Raw genomic sequence first — 17,248 nt, 5'->3', positions numbered from 1 at the left:
TTGGTACTTTTTCGGTCTTCAAAAGGTACTTTTTGTGTTTTTTATAATATTGATCCTAGAAACATGAAATTAAGCATGTAGAGCACATAGAAAATGAGAATCTGTAAAAGCGGACTTTTTGGTACTTTTTCGTTCTACAAAAGGCACTTTTTGAGTTTTCTATAAAATTTAACCTAGAAAAATGAAATTAAGCATGTAGACCCCGGAGTAAATGAGTATCTATAAAGGGGACTTTTTGGTACTTTTTCGTTCTTCAAAAGGTACTTTTTGAATTTCCTATAATATTGAACCTAGAAACCTGAAATTAAGAATGTAGAGCCCGGAGTAAATGAGAATCTATAAAAGGGGACTTTTTGCTATTTTTTCGTTCTTCAAAAGGTACTTTTTGAATTTCCTATAATATTGAACCTAGAAACATGAAATTAAGTATGTAGAGGATGGATTAAGTGAGAACCTATAAAAGGGGACTTTTGGTACTTTTTCGTTCTTCAAAAGGTACTTTTTGGATTTTTGTATAATATTGAACCTAGAAACATGAAATTAAGCATGTAGAGCCCGGAGTAAATGAGAATATATAAAAGCAGACTTTTTGGTACTGTTTCGTTCTACAAAAGGTACTTTTTATGAGAATCTATAAAAGGGGATTTTTTGGTATTTTTTCGTTCTTCAAAAGGTACTTTTTGAATTTCCTATAATAATGAACCTAGAAACATGAAATTAAGTATGTAGAGGATGGATTAAGTGAGAACCTATAAAAGGGGAGAATATATAAAAGCAGACTTTTTGGTACTGTTTCGTTCTACAAAAGGTACTTTTTATTAGAATCTATAAAAGGAGATTTTTTGGTACTTTTTCGTTCTTCAAAAGGTACTTTTTGGATTTTTGTATAATATTGAACCTAGGAACGTGAAATTAAGCATGTAGAGCCCGGATTAAGTGAGGACCTATAAAGGATACTTTTTCGTTCTTCAAAAGGTACTTTTTGTGTTTTTTATAATATTGATCCTAGAAACATGAAATTAAGCATGTGGAGCCCGGAGTTAATTAGAATCTTTAAAAGCAATCAGGGACTTGAGTAAATGAAAATTTAAACTGAAATATTTTCTGGTACTTTTTGAACTTAGGAACATGAAATTAAATAAAATAGGTCCTTTGGTACTTTTTCGTACTTCACTGGTACTGGTACTTTTAGAGCTTTCTAAAATATTGAATAAATTGAATAAACATAAAAACATAAATTATATAAAAATCTTTATGCGTTTTTTTGGTTTCTGGTTGAAAATTAAACATGCGTCATCCTGATTTAATGAAAATATATAAAAAGGCACTGTCTGGTACTTTTTCGTTCTTCAACTGTTTTTTCTAATTTTCTGTAATATTGAGACTAGAATCATAAAATCAAACTTAAAGAGTTCTCTAAAAGGGGAATTTTTGATATTGCAGATATATATATACATTTACAATAATGATATTTATTTTATTCCATTACGATGAGGGTAGCGAAGCACACTGGGTATAGCTAATATATATACCCAGGGGAATTTTTGATATTGCAGATATATACATACATTTACAATAATGATATTTATTTTATTCCATTACGATGAGGGTAGCGAAGCACACTGGGTATAGCTAATATATATATATTATATATATATATATATATATATATTATATATATATATATATATATATCTATATATATATATATATATATATATATATATATATATATATATATATATATATATATATATTATATATATATATATATATATATATATATATATATATATTATATATTATATATATATATATATATATCCTCATACTTAAGTTAAAGTCAATACAACAGCAGATCACACAAAGTACACCATCTAGGGATTAATTATATTTTTAGAACACCTAAATATTACATATAATAATTAATATTAAATTATTAATAATTGATATCCTTTGTGAATAGCCGTTTATTAATCATTATTTAAAATTTTATGCGTAGTAAATTTATGCTGAATTCTCAAAAATTGCAACGGTTTTTCTTATACATTTATCTATTTTATTAATTACAGTCAAACTCGCTTATAACGAACTCGGTTATTATGAACAATTTAAAATTCTCATATATTTATAGGTTTTTAATGACCCCACAGAAAATATTTAGCTTACTACATTGGTATTATTTTGCTTATTTTGTATTTGAAAGTGCCAACAAACTTACACACATCCTGGCTTATTTTACACAGGTCATGACCGCTTAATAATTGCGAGTAGTGTATGAAAAGTATCTGCAACAACTTTCTAGTTTACACACATGTGTATGAAGAATTTTCTAAGCATATATACATATATATCTTTTAAATTCAACCCACATACATACATACATACAAATTCATTCGTAAGTATAAGACAGTTGCAAATATATATGAAATATTTTTATACCCTTCACATTTATGAGAAGGGTATATATGAGTTTGTCATTCCGTTTGTAATTTCTATAATATAATTTTCCGACCCTATAAAGTGGATCCTTATAGATAGCGGAGTATATTAAGAAATGTCCGTCTGTCTGTATGTTTGTTGAAATCAGTTTTTAGAGGACAGATATCGGCGAGATCCGAATCTTCAATTCTGTTATTGTACTCTTGTCAATTTTGTTATTGTACTCTTTTTTATAAAAACAAGGCAGAGCGTGAGTACCAGATCGTGAGTAGCAGATCAAGAGTAGCAGAGCGAGAGCAGCACTAGTGTGTTGTTATTTTTAAGAGGTATTTTTGGAATTTTATCTAATATTAAACCTAGAAATATGAAATTAAATACGTAGTCTGAAATAGGTGAGAATTTCAAAAGAAACTTTTGGAATATTCTATAATATTAAACCAAAAGGTACTTGTAGAGTCCGGATTAGATCAGAACACATAAAGGGAACTTTTTCGTTCTACAATAGGTACTTTTTTAATTTTCTATAATATTAAACCTAGTAACATGAAATTTAGCATGTAGGGCCTTGACTAGGTCAAAACTTATAAAAAGGGACTTTTTGGTACTTTTTCGTTCTACAAAAAGTACTTTTTGAATTTTCTATAATATAGAACCTACAAACATGAAATTGAGTATGTAGAGTCCGGATTAGACGAGAACATATCAAAGGGGATTTTTTGGTACTTTTTCGTTCTACAAATGGTACTTTTTGAATTTTATAAAATATTGAACCTAGAAATTTATTATGTAGAGCCTGGATTAAGTGTGAACCCATAAAAGGGGGCTTTTTGGTACTTTTTCCTTCTTTATAAGGTATTTTTTGAAATTTCTATAACATTGAACCTAGAAACGTGAAATTAAGTATGTAGAGTCTGGATTAAGTGAGAACCCATAAAAGGGGATTTTACCCCTTACGGTTTTGCAATTGGTATTTTTTGATTTTTTGTAATAAAACTCGTACTGACTGTTTTTTAACACATCATGGTGAAGGGTATATAAGATTCGGCACATCGGACTCTTACTTGTTTTGTTTATTAAATTATAGCACACTTGATTTTTTATATTTTTATTTTCTGTTCTCATATACAACGTTAATTACAAGTATATTAAGATGTAATGGAAACAAATTTCATTAAAAATTTAAACTTCATATTCAGATTTTATATAAAAATAAATCAAATTGTAAGTAACACAAAGTAAAGAGTGCCCGAGAAGGTACTTTGAACATTTTTTGTGGGGGTATTTCGTATGTTAGCGTATATGTGTGTAGGGTGTATAAAGTATTAGTAAAAATATTAAAGTAAAAATATTTTCAAGCTTTAAACATCCATCAGATTGTATATACGTTCAGAACGACTTGGATAATTTCTACGTCTGGTGTAAGCAAAATTTAATGGATTTAAACTTAACAAAGTGCAAACACATACATTTTTCAAGAAAATTTGATACTAGCATTTTTTACACCATTAATGGCTCCAAATTGGATTCTGTTGACACTATTCTGGATCTCGGAATTTTGTTGGATGAAAAATTGACTTTTGTTCAACATATAACAATGATTGTTAATAAAGCCCGTATCATTTTAGCCTTCATTAAACGATGGTCAAAAGAATTTAATGATCCATTTATAACTAAACGACTATTTGCTTCTCTTGTACGGCCGATATTGGAATATGGATCAGTTGTATGGGACCTGTATTATAATGTGCATATTGATCATATTGAATCTGTGCAAAAACAATTTTTATTATTTTGCTTAAAGAGCATATATGGGAACTATTCTGAACTGCCACCGTATGCAACAAGACTTGCTTTGATAAATCTACCAACACTGAAAAGTCGTAGAGCAATGCTTAATGTGTCATTTATGATAAATCTTTTAATTAATTTAATAATCCATTATACGTCAAAACGTTTCGAACAAATTCGCTATGGCAGATCCGTTTAGAAAGTTATGTTGCTGTTTTAACGAAATGTTTAACTTTGTTGATTTTTCTTTAAATGTTGATGTTATAAAAAGTAATATATTATATAATCTAAATAATTAACTTAAATAATTAAATTAATTATTCTATGTTTAAATTTAAATAATTTTATAAATTGTTAAATAGTCTGTAAGGAATATTTCCATAGACTAAAATAAATAAATAAAAAATTAGTGTTTAAGTGTAATTACAGTTTTAGGATATAATTAAAAATTAGTTTAAGGTAGAAAAGTTTAAAGAATTTAAGATACAATTAGGTTTAAAATTAATTAGATTTTAAGTTAAATTAAATAAAATTAAGATAGTTTAAGATAAAAATTAATTCCAGTAGCTCGAATCGCGAATCGTCCAAGGTTCTTGGATAAAAGCTATATGTATTTTACCTGTATTAGTTTTAACCATCAGAGCGTTGGTAGTCATCTCGCTTCGTTGGAGGTTTATTTGGATAACCTTAATTATGGTCATTCACCTCCTCGCTCTTTGGACTTGAATCCTCCGGGTAGACAGAAATGGCAATTAATGCAGTGGGTACTATTGATGGCACTGCGGTGTCCTTATCTGGCATTGGAATATGAGACTGATTAATCGACATCTTCCCTATTTTCTCGATTTTAGGATTTGTCTCCCCAACATTACAGTACTTGCTAGTCATGCTTCCGTCGTAAGTGTTTTAGAGTCCTAGTCGGGGCCGGTTTTGACAGCGATTTCCATCGACGTCTTCCCAATTTTGGAAAGGCCAGATGTACTTTCTTCTGAGGAATTAGTGGTAAATTCCTCGATTTTAGGATTTGACTCCTCAACCTTATCAATAGTGGCTAGTCATGCTGTGTTCTTAGGTTTTTCATTATCATTTTCGGGGTTTGTTATAACAGCCCTTCCAATCGGCACCTTCCCAATTTTGAATATGACAACCTTAGAAGCGAAGTAAGCCCTACCTTTATTCTTTTGCAAGACTCGCCATGGAGTTCTTGTCGATACCTATTACAAATAGAATTTCCTCAGGTTCTGTTTTCTGTAATAGACATTCCATTTTTCGACACCCAGCTCAGCATTTTGGCCACTAAAAATTTCCTGTATACATTCATTAGTCAGTTTACTGCCCTATCGTTTTGTGTAGACAGTGGACTTACAGACAGTGTCCTTTGATGCGATTGCGTGGTACACTATCTTATTGTTCACCAGATATTCTACCTTACTCTGCTGGTCTATTGGAATTTTGCCCGTCGAATTACCGGCTTCGTAAACTACATAGGAAGAATCGTCCCGGTGTCTTCTTCTGACAACTTTGGCGTAAGATGGCGTCTCTTTCCCTATTCTACCGTCTAGCTTCTCCTTCCTCGGGGCTTCTTTTGAGATATACTTACCTTCGAGATTGGATTCGCCGACGTGTTCGTTTTCGAAATATCTGACTTGGCGTTGTCATCCTTACACGCACGATTCACACTTGAGGTTCCTTTTATTGAAGACGGGGAGCTCTTTTTCTTCTTAGGTTTAGTCTAAGTTGTCAACTCTTCGGGAGACCTGTTTCTCTTCGCCTCGGATCTTGAGAGAGAGTCTGATTTTTTCTTAGAAGTGACGTGGGATTGAATAATTATGATATCCTGAAGCATCTTTTCAAATTTTCTCCTCTGTGCTCCAGAGTTTCACTGTCCTCTCCACATGCTCTACATACGCCTGAATTCGCATGTCCAATTTTGCATAAATGTGCTCATAATCCTGTGTGTTCACTCAGAGTACGTACTATCATACAAACATCACACTTTCTTATTTTGAGCAGATTTTTCGTCTTGCTTTCATCAGAGTTACCCCATAGGATTTTCATGGTTCTACCCACTGTTGTATTATTCCAAGAGGTCTTATGGGATTCTCTCACCCATTTTGGTTCAGCTTTTATTGCGTCGAATGGTTTTGAGTTTGTCAGGTTAACTGCCTAGAGCCCCCTTCCTTTTAAAGCTATTACACTCGCTCTTTCGTTACGACTACTCCCGAGTGGGCTGGTACCAATATCTCCTCTTTGAGAGTATTCAGTTAAAGCTTTCCGAAGTACTAAAATATTTTTTAGTAATAGTTTGTAATATCTGAAATATATTTATACATTTTTAAATTAGAATAGTCGTTATATGTTGATATGGTGTCCGTCCCTCAATGTAAATATCTTTGATCCAATGTACTAAAATATATTTTTTTTCTAGAAGTTAGTAATTTCTGAAATATATTTATACAATTTTAAATTAGAATAGGCGTTATATGTTGATATGGTGTCATCCTTCAATGTTAACATCTTTGATATAATTTGATGAAGTTTGCTAAAATGTTATATATAAAGCAGTCATGGCGCTGTTATAAAGTCTCGAAAAGGGACAAAAATTGCGTTTTCTCAAATCTCAGGACACATATCTCAGATTCCAAATCTGATGAAGAAAATTTCGAAGTAAGATTCGAACTCACCACTGTTTAATCTTATAAAAGCGTCTTAGTCTCAATGTTTCGACTATTTTAACATTTTGTCTGATAACATTGAGGAAAATTCTAATACTATATAACTTTATTAGCTATTTTCTACAACTTTTATTTGATACATTTTCGAGAATAAGTGTCAAAAAAAAAAAAAATGACAAAGTATTTTTAAATTTAAAGAAACACTTATCCCCATATTCTAAATCTGTTTTTATTTCGAAACGATGTATTGAAAGTTCCCATACAAAAAAAATATTTTAACAGAAAGATTTACTACCGGTTAAACGATAATCGAATATTAAGATTGTGGCCCTGAAAGTATCAAATAAGACTCGGTAGTATCACGGTACTTTTGCACATCAAATAGTATCAAAAAAAAAAAAAAAAAATACCATCGTACTTATAACTTTTTATTTTCAATTTTATACTGAACAAAAAATCTGGAAACAATTAGCATTTACACTGGTATAAAAATTGCTTGCGTATTTCTATTGATAGTGTCATGATGAAGGTGAAGTCAATTATACAAAAACAACAAAAGTCAAAAACTGTATATGTTGACCATTTTAATTTATAACGCAAATAGTGAAAATATCACATGCACAAAATTTCTACACACGAAACCTGTATATATTACAACCAAAAATTTAAAAATATGTGTACATCTATTTTTCTACTAATGCACCAATTATTCTCATGAAAAAAAATAAATTATTTTTTATAACAATTGTCAAAAAAGTATACTATTAGAATAAAAATTGAAATATTTTTTTATACATATGATTTTATGAAATTTTATACTTTTTAAAGATTTTACTACAATATTAAAAACAAGTTAGAGTGCTGTATTCGACTATGCCGGATATTAAATACCCTCCACCTCATGAAGAATGCATTATAATATAATACATTAAACCAAAAAAATAAGTTATTTTTTATAACAATTGTCAAAAAAGTATACTATTAGAAAAAAAAAAAAATATTATTTTATGAAATTTTATACTTTTTTAAAGATTTTACTACAAAATTAAATTAAAAACAAGTTGGAGAGCTGTATTCGACTACGCCGAATATTAAATACCCTACACCAGCTACTTATATATTAATAGATTTGTAATTGATCAAATATTTATAAAATAAGTTTTCTCATTTGAATAAAAAAACCGCAATATTTAAATAACATATATCTGCTACAAATGCAAAAATTTTATGAACATTACAAACACCATTTTCTTTTATATTTAATGGCGCACTAAAATATGCTTCAGCTATATAATATAGTGATCCTTGTGAATATTACTTGTTTTTTGCATATGAAGGTAATATTTGGGCCAAACTTTGCATGGACATCATTATATGGATATGAATTATATGCTTTTAAGTGTATTTTCGAATAAAACCTTGTACGGGCAGCTATGACCAATTGTGGGCTAATAGGAAAAAATTTACAGTTACATTTCTGTGGAAAGAAGTAATATTTTCGCCAAATTTTGTAGAAGTGTCTTTTCGGGAGAAGACGTTGTATGGGAGCTATGATCAACTATGAAAAAACTTTTATGGTAACATTTAAGTGATTTTCAGGAGGGGATCTATAAATAGGAACTTTGACCAAATATGGACCGATCGGGAAAAATGTACGGTAACTTTTCTGTTTACAAAAGGAATATTTGTGCCAAATTTCGTCAAAAATATCCTATTTTGTAACGAGTTATGGACGTTTAATTGAAGGGGATCTATGTATGGGATTGATATAAAACCTTAATTTGTAAAATTTTGCAAAGATATCGACATTCTAAGGAAAGTTATAACCAATAAACACATTTTCCGGGAATACGTACCTCTGTATGGGAGGTATATGAAGTTGTGAACTGATTCCACCAAACAAAAGTTTGGTGGAATTAAATTGCACCGTTTTTGTGAAGAAGGTGTAATTAATTTTAATTAATTAATTTTTTGGAGTTATTTTAAATTTTGATTTACAACTTCCCTCGACGTGAACCGATCTTGCTTATTTTCAATACCAAACTGCGTAGGAAAGTAATGACATAGCAGAATATATACACTTTGTTGGGTCTCAGATGAATATTTATTGGTGTTACGCACGGAATGACAAAGTTATAAATACCCTTTATCACCACTGACGGTGGTGCGCGGAAATTTAAACAGTTTTCATAAATAATATTTATGATCAAAGTATATTAATAAAGGAACATCACTAGGACAGCTGACTAGATTTTAAAGTCTTTCTTTATGTTGTCTTCAACATAAATTATGATTTTGGTTCAATCGCAAACTAATTCAGCAAACTTAATTTGTTTTTGCACAATAGATGTCGCTACTTTGTTAATATATATTACAGGGTGCACTCATAAGTTAAAGTCAATTCAACAGCAGATCACACAATGTACACCATCTAGGGATTAACTATATTTTAGAACACTTTTCATGTAAAATTATTAAACATAAATTAACTAGCTATACCCAGTGTGCTTTTCTACCCTAAAAGCAATATAAATAAATAACACTTTTCGATTTTGAAGATTTTAACTATAATCGTTTTCCAGATATACATTTTTCCAAACTTTAATTAAGATTTTAATGTAACCTATGAAAAATTTTAATAATATATAATATCCTAAATATACGAAATTTTGTTTATAATTCATATGGGAGATGCCTAGGTCCGCCCATTTGTGTCCAAATGTTTACATGAATGTCCAAAATTTGCATGTAAAATTTTTGTAGACAACACTGAAAAAGCCTTTTAAATAAAGTTAGCTGATTACTATGTATTTGCACCTGCTGAGTTCAAAATTTGTTATAAAAATTTCCCGTTAGTAAAATCGTTATTTAAGATTTTTCTTGCATTTTTATGGAGTTTTTCAACAACATGGTGATCAACATAAAATTATCTATCATTAGAGTATAATCATGATGACAGTAATTACAGAATACCTTGGATGTCCTGCAGTGTAGTTGTACAAATATAAAACTTTAGAAGCAATAAGATCCTCCTTTTTTAAAAGAAATGACATTGCATGCTGGTATTGCTGTATCATCATACATATGTCATTAATATTTCACAGACAAAATTTTTTGACACAAAAACAAAAGAATAGTGAAATCTGACGACATACAACGTTACGGCACTCCTTTTTTAAAAGAAATGACATTGCATATAGCCAATTCACTATCGGCATGGTATTGCTGTATTATCATACATATGTCATTAATATTTCACAGACAAAATTTTTTGACACAAAAACTCATAACGACATACAACGTTATGAGTGAATTGTATAATATTTTGAATTCATGGGTATTGAAAAACTCTAATAAATTTAGCCCAAAGTATTGTTTTAAGGATAAAACAAAACGAGTCTGAATTTTCAATTTCCTTGCAAGGCCATCTAGTTTTACTGCAATAACTTTCATCGTGATTATGCTCATTAGAAAGATGTTAAAGAAGTAAAAACTTCGAAAAAATGGCGAAAACATTTTCGGTACAAAAATCGCAACATCTCAAAAACTAGAGTTAACCGAAAACTTAAATACCGATTTTGAACTCAGGGGATGGATATATGTACATAGGAATTAGCTAAAGTTTTTTTTTGTTTTTTTTTTATTATTTTATTATCATTTCAAAATGTTTACAAATATTCTTATTACAACACCCACTAAGCTTTAGGGCTTGACAGCAGGATAATATGAAACAGATTAGTTGTATACAGCAATAATAAAATATAAATATATGTAAATAAATATTAATATATAATGTTCATGAGTATTGATATATAAATATATAATAGTAGCTTTTTTTAATCACCGGATTTATTTTAGGATTTATTTTGATTTATTAAAACCTTTGATTTTATTTGGTAAATTCCTTTTTGTGTGTTTTTATCTAAAAATATATTACATATTCTTTAATAGTGTGGAGAAAAAACTTTATATATGTGCAAATTATAGGACTATGGTCAAATTATAATAAATCCGAAATGGATTTATTAAATCCAAAAAAATAGTTAGATTTATTTTTCTGGGTTTACACAGTAGTATCAAAAGAATACTATAGATGTCGTTTTATATAAATTTTTTCATATCATTCCTGGTTTTTGAGAGAAAATAAATGTTTTTCATAAAATTTCAAAATAAAAAATGGAAAAGAAGACGTAAGTAAAACTTTTTTATAAATTAATTTATTAAGAAAATCTTTTATTATTTTTAGAAGACATACTTGGACTAGAAGTGAAACTTTGGCTTTTTTAGACGCATATTATGTGCGTAAAGATGAATTTCAACATCCAGTTAAAAAAAACGTGCAATGCATAATGTCTTAGAGGATCTGATATCCAAAGGAATTTTTGTAAGCTTATACACATATGTATGTACATACATATGTATGTTATGTCCAAATATAATTTATATTTGTAGAAGGAAGCAATAACGACAGAAGTTCTTCAGATTAAAATTAAAAATTTACTGAAAGCCAATAAATCTGCTAAAGATGCTGCAACTAAAACTGGTGCTGGTCGAATTGAAGCACCGTTTGAAGAACAAATGGATGCAATTTTTGGAGATCGTCCTATTTGTACAAATACAAAAACGATTACTTTAAATGGCCAGAAAACTCATGCTCTCAAAGAGAGTAAGTGTTCTAAAATATTTTTATAATCATATAAACAATTACAATATTTTTAGAGATTAATAAGGAGGTTGAAATCACCGAAGAAGCTGCGGTCGACGAAGAAAACACAGACAACCAAAAACTACCTAAAAAGAGGCAAAAAATTAGCAATTTTCGAATAGAAAAAATTGATAAATTAAAGGAATATTTGGACAAGAAAATCGAATTAAAAAAAAACGCGGAAGAGGGAAGAGAGCGTCGTCACCAAGAGAAACTTAAAATGCTTAGTGATTTTTTAAATGTAGAAAAATAGTGTGATTTCAATAAAGAAATTGATTTAATAAAGATTTTTCACAAATTAAAGGTTTTACAAGATAGTGAGATGCTATATTAGAAAATTTTTTGTTATAAAAGTTATGCAATCTACCATTTATATCAAATGCCTATTAATTAATTCCTCCATAAGTTGATTTCTTCTATCAAAAGCTTCCGCAGATTGTTCATCACATTGTCCAAAATTTAAGATTTTGATCTTCATTGATTTCAAAATCAAATTGATCATCTTGTTTAATACATATATTATGCAAGACACATGCAGCTGCAGTAATGTTGGTAACAGACTCGACGCTTTGATATTCAGTAAAAAAATAAATTCTACGGAATCTCGTTTTTAACAACCCAAAAGCATTTTCCACCACAATTCTTGTTGAGGAGTGAATTTTATTAAATTTGGTTTGTTGTTGAGTTAAGTGCCCGTTATCTTTAAATAGACTTATTATCCATTTACCACATGGATAAGCAGAATCTCCAATAATATAAAAGTTATTAGGAAGTCCGCATCTTTCCAAACTATGAAATAACGGAGATCTCCTGAGCATACGACTGTCGTGAAGAGATCCGGGTTCTCCACAATAAATGTCAAAAAATTCTTTATTAGGGCCTACAACTGCTTGCATTTTTCACACTATAGTAGTGCTTTCTATTAAAATAATCTTCTTTATTACTTCTTGGAGACTTTATCTTAATGTCAGTTCCATCTATGGCCCCAACAACACCAGACATTCCCCTTACTAATTGAAAATCATCAGATACTTGCTGTAAATTTTCGGGCCACTTAACAAAAATATGGAAAACTGATATTAACCACGTTGTCATTCTCTTAACGACTTGCCAGCAACCATATATAGAAATTCCAAATAAATTCGCCACAGTCCTAAATGGTTCTGTGTTGAAGATATACCACAAAAATATATAAACTTCTGTTTCTGCATCTATCCTTCTTTTTCCTTTATTCGTTTGGAACTTGTTTTGGAACACTTGTGACGTTGAATATTTGTCTAAAATTTAATTTAAAATTAAGAAAAATACACAATAAAGTACATACAAATATTTTACCAATTATCAATTAGGCAGTGCTCTTATTTAAACGAAAGTGCTTTTTAAAATCGTTTTCCGAATATCTGTTATGCTATGTCCATAAAATTATCTACTTTAATATGATTTTCTCTTTCATCATCTGAAAACATAATTTCTAATTCGCTGTCCGAATCGGAAGATGAATCAGATGATGATAACAAGATATATACAGCTTCCATTTTAAAAATCAAACCTTTTAATTTTTGAATTTTAAATTGTTGATAGTTATTTTAAATTTATTTTATTATTATCACCTGTTGTTGACACGTTAGCGCCATCTGTGGTAAAGTATAATAATAATAAATTTTTGGATTTATGATGAAAAATTATTTTATTAATTTTTTTTCTATTAACATTTTTAGTATTTAAAATATCTACAGGCAGTTTATTAAGTATGTTAGGTAGCATGACAGATAAAGTGTTTCTTCTGTATTCGTTGTAGAAACGTTTAACCATAAAACGTTTTTGTGTTCGACATCTTGTATATGTTGTTTGTATTAATAAGGTTATATTGCGTTTGATTTGCCATAATGTTGTTGCTTGATGAATTGTTTAAGTTGTAGTTTGTGACAATGTTAATATTGAACAAGTCACTAGTGTTTATGTTGTTATTGCGGAATAAAGCTGTAGTATTTTTTGTATTTGTAGAGTATCTGCGATTTCTTCAAAGTATTTTCAGGGTGTGGTCTTGAGTTTTTTGCAACGTTTTGGTGTATTTTGCGCTTCGGCGTATGCGAATGTTGTACTGTCTTTCAAGTTCTTTAGCATATCATTGACATATATTCTGTATAGGATGGGGCCTAGTCCATACTGAGATGGCACTTCACGGATAAAATTATTTGCGATTTTTACTCTATAGGTCCTACATTCTAGGTAGTTTTTAAACCATTTTAGAGTTTTTCCACTGATTCCAATTCTGTCTAATATGCTACTTAATTAACTTTTCATGCGATAACGTATCGAAGGCCTTGCTAAAATCGATTAATAATACCAGGCAGTGGTAATTTTTGCTTAGACAACAGTTTATATAGTTTGAGAAATTGGCAAGTAATTTGTTGATACTTTTGCCTTTCTGAAAACCGAATTGATTTCCTCAATGATTTTGAATTTTGAAGAAGAAGATTTGGCACAAAAGCATTATCTAGGCTACTGTTTATTAATTTAGTTATCACTGGTGTAATAATATTAGCATTGTTTTTCAAGTCTTTTGGTCTAACTCTATCGAAACCGGCACCTTTTTTCACGTTTAATGTTTTTAAAATGTTATAGATTTCATTTTCATCAGTTTGAGATAAGAACATTGAGTTTTGTTGTGTTGGTTCTAGACTATTTATAGTTTTTATGTTGCAATTATGTATTATATTTTTTACATTTTCATTAAACTTTAGTGTAAGCTATTTAATATATTATCTAAATTTCATTGTTTAAAGCTTTTCATTAATTGATTTTTTTACCGATAATTTCATTAATTATTTGCCACGTGGCGCGAATATCGTTTCTATTTTCTATAAATTTTAGACGATAATAATAGTTTTTCGCATAAATTATTCTTTTATTTAAATTATTTCTATATTGTTTATATTCTTTTTCTAATTTTTATTAGATTTATTATTTTTCCACTTTTTAAAAAGTGTATCTCTGATATCTCAGCATTTAACTAGTTCTTCACCTATCCATGGGTTAGATGATTTTTTGCTTATTATTTTAGTTTTATATGAACTATTATAAATTTCACCAAATTTTTCGTATAAAATATCATATAAGTCATTTGTGTTTTGAGTTTGATTTATTAATTGATTCCAATTTGTTTCTCTTATTTTTTTATTAACTAAACGATTATTTATTTTTGACCCCTGACTATTATTATTATTTTTCAAACCCTGGTGGTTTATGCTTAGTTTATTTACAGAATAAAAGAGAGAGTAATGGCCAGAGATTGTTGTTGTGATTATTGCAGCGTTTAATTGTGTATTTGATTCATTGTTTTTAATAAACAAGTAATCAATGCATGTGCTTGTTTATCGTGTGCTCTTATTTATCATACATTTCAAACCATTCGCTAACATCATATCTAGGTATGTTGTTGTTGACTTATTTTCTTTTTTTATATCAATATTCATGTCACCTACAATTATTATCTCATGTTTTTTGTTTATTTTGTTTATAATCGTTTCAAGCTCAGTTATAAATTCAGAGACCTTTAGATGTGGAGGACGGTAAACAGGGAGAACAGAGGTGATTATGTTATTGATTTTAATATCAATTCGTATTAGTTCAAGAGATTTTGAGTTGACAGAGAGTTCATGTTGTCTTTAATGTAAACGGCAATACCCCCACCTTTGCCTTCTCTATTGAGGAAAACAGAATTAAAACCTGGGATATTATAAAAATCGTTTTCATTGTTGTTTATGTTGGATTCAACGAGAATGATAAGTTTAATTTTGTTTATTATTGGGCTAATGCTTACGAGTAATGATGCAAAATTTAGACGAAGCGATATAATGTTAATTTATACAAGTGATATCGGATAATATAAAATCTCAGTATCAATGTCTATAAAATTTGCTAAAGTTTGCTTATTATACCCTTCACCTTCGTGAGAAGGGTATGTAATGTACATATAGTGTGCTTTGAAATGTTCTACTTTAAGCAATATGAAACATTTTGTTTTCTTTTACATATAGAAGAAATGTAGCACCATCACGATTAGGACTAGGGAGCCTTTAATATGCTAGCTAATCAGTCGGGTTATGGAGGGAGTTCGTGTCCTTAACGTCACGTGAGGATGTTATATATTACAATAAATAAAAAGAGGACTAACTAATTAAAACCAAACAAAAGATTAAGTAATCCAAATCTAAACTATCTAAGTAAAACCCGAAGAACACAAAAAAAGAGTAAAGGGAAATTAGTCTATATTCCTAAACAATTGAAACTACTCTTTGGTGAAGTCGAGACAGTTATGGCTCAATACCCTCCCTAACCCATTGGTTTAACTTTGCCAATATTTGTTAAACCCCAAATATATATTCTACATATTAATATGTCTTAAATTTTCCTATAGCATTATCATCATCTTTCAAGAAAACACTTGTTTATTAGTTTAGCAATTCATATTTGAAATAGTATTCATCTTTTATTTCAATCCATATCCATTTAAACCAAATTAACTAGCTAACAGAATTGGGTTTTCCAATACTCATCAAAAAATAAATATTAACTAAATCTATCAAATTTCAACAATTTATGTATCAAATATCAACAAATATGGAATTACATATTTTAAAGGTTTTAACATTTAAATTATAATTATCACACTGTTCATTTATTGTTTATATCGCCACAAAAAAATATACAGTATGTAGGGTACTGAATTATTTTTATTATTTCGTTGTTAAAAAAAACGATCAAAACAAAACACAAAAAAATATATAAAATATTAATATATAGATATGTAAGTATGTAACTTTACATTTAATTCAAATGTAACAACATTACCAGAGTACATTCATTACTCGTTATAATTACAGAGATTTGAGAAATAACACAAAAAACAATTAACAGAATAAACAATAACAGAGTGCTTGCTTATCTTTTAAAGTTTAACATAATTGATTTATGTTGTTACATTGATTTTAAATATAAAGAACAAAGGAATGATTAGGGAAAAAAAGAAATTATGTTCTAAACCAAATTTATGTAAAAAAAATAAAAGAGAGAACTCACCAACATGTCCGACTCTCGAAGAAGGCCTTTTTCGATGTCCGGTAATGTTGTTCAGCAATATGGAAACTAAATATTTTGTTGTTGTAGGATACGGATTAGGTGGTAGAAATGGTTTAGATTCAGCGTTTAGATTTGTATTTACCTTGTTTTCGATGGTATTAGTTTTTTTCTTTTCATTTTTGTAAATTACATATATTACATACTTATTTTGTTAAGGTATTGTTGTTAATTATTGATGTTATTTGATTACGTTATATTTTGAATGTGATGTAAACTAATGAACGTGTGATATTACATTTTTTTATAGGAACAATATATTTAAATTTTTGAGTGAATCTTTAGGTTTAATTGTAAATAACTGAAGTTTTACATTTTATTCTATTTTTTTAAACCATGTAAAGTTACTCGCTGATTTTTTTCTTAATAGTTATTTTATGACTTTTCTTTATGTTTTATTTTTATACCCTTCACCTTCGTGAGAAGGGTATATATAAGTTTGTCATTCCGTTTGTAATTTCTATAATATAATTTTCCGACCCTATAAAGTATATATATT

Source organism: Lucilia cuprina, chromosome 5, assembly GCF_022045245.1.
Source record: "Lucilia cuprina isolate Lc7/37 chromosome 5, ASM2204524v1, whole genome shotgun sequence".
Taxonomy (NCBI): domain Eukaryota; kingdom Metazoa; phylum Arthropoda; class Insecta; order Diptera; family Calliphoridae; genus Lucilia; species Lucilia cuprina.
This window is presented reverse-complemented; position numbering follows the sequence as displayed.